The sequence below is a fragment of the Ornithorhynchus anatinus genome, chromosome X1 (genome assembly GCF_004115215.2).
Source record: "Ornithorhynchus anatinus isolate Pmale09 chromosome X1, mOrnAna1.pri.v4, whole genome shotgun sequence".
In the NCBI taxonomy this organism is placed as follows: domain Eukaryota; kingdom Metazoa; phylum Chordata; class Mammalia; order Monotremata; family Ornithorhynchidae; genus Ornithorhynchus; species Ornithorhynchus anatinus.
This window is the reverse complement of record NC_041749.1, coordinates 83,565,852-83,567,009: the sequence shown is the minus strand read 5'-3', so window position 1 is coordinate 83,567,009 and position 1,158 is coordinate 83,565,852.

The window sequence follows — 1,158 nt, the reverse complement described above, 5'->3', positions numbered from 1 at the left end:
AAAGTCAGGGAACCCTTCTTCCCTTTGCCATTTAGAGTGAGCTGTAGGACTGCTCAGACACCACGGGTGCTTGCTGAACAGTATTGCTGTCTCTCCCTCAACATGGGACCAGAGTGGGGCTGCTTATATTTCATAGGACTTTTATCTTAGGGTTGCAAGGGAGAGGAGAGGAGTTTTATTCTATGGCCTGCAGGACATGCATCGGAGGTGTGTTTGCAGCAGTGAAGAGGGCTTGCCCTGAGTTATGCACACTCTCTTACACAATCCATACAGTATGCAATGCGAGCAGGAGAGCAGGTGTGGTTTGTGATCGGGGAACCGAATGAGACCTCTAACCCTTTAGGAAAAGGAGGCGTCAGAGATAACTGAGACTCAAAGAGAGGTGTCCAAGGCCACTCAATGGTTCAGGCAGGACCTGCCCTCCTATATTTTTGATTCTAGTCTTGAGCTTCTAGTCTATTGGTTGATTGATTGCATCTCAGGACAAACTCAAAGACTAGTTCATTTAAAGACTCATATAACATTCAGAAGTCTCCCATCAGTGTAGGCCAATCTGAATAGATGGAGCTCCCTGATTCCTGAAGGGCGAATAATGAGGGCCATTTAACTGTAAGCTTCCCCACCCCTTGATGACCTCTGGCTAGGAACTCCAGATCTTTGCTCTTTCCTTCCACTTCCCCCACTCTCCTTCCTTGACCTCTGGGCTCTGCTGCCCTTTCTCTCCTATACCTCTAGATCGATGGTATTTTTCGAGTGCTTATTGGATGCAAAACACTGTACTACATAATTGGAAGAGAACAATACAACAGAGTTGATAGACACATTCCCTGCCCACAGTGAGCTTACTGTCTAGTGGGGGAGACAGATATTAATATAAAAAATTATAATATCTAATTTATAGATATGTACATAAGTGCTGTGGAGCTGAGGGTAGGGTGATTATCAAACACCGAAAGGTCACAGATATCTCCTCCTAATATACTGCACTTTGACCCAACTTCTCAGCTCCTCTTTGCCCATTCTTCCCTGGTCCCAACCTACCACAGCTACACAAGGGAGCTTTTTTCTGGTTCAAGGATTCCCCTGTGTGAATTTTGGTGAATTTTCCCAAGGTCCTCAAACTCCACTCCAGGAAACCTGGCCAGACCATAGTCTGAT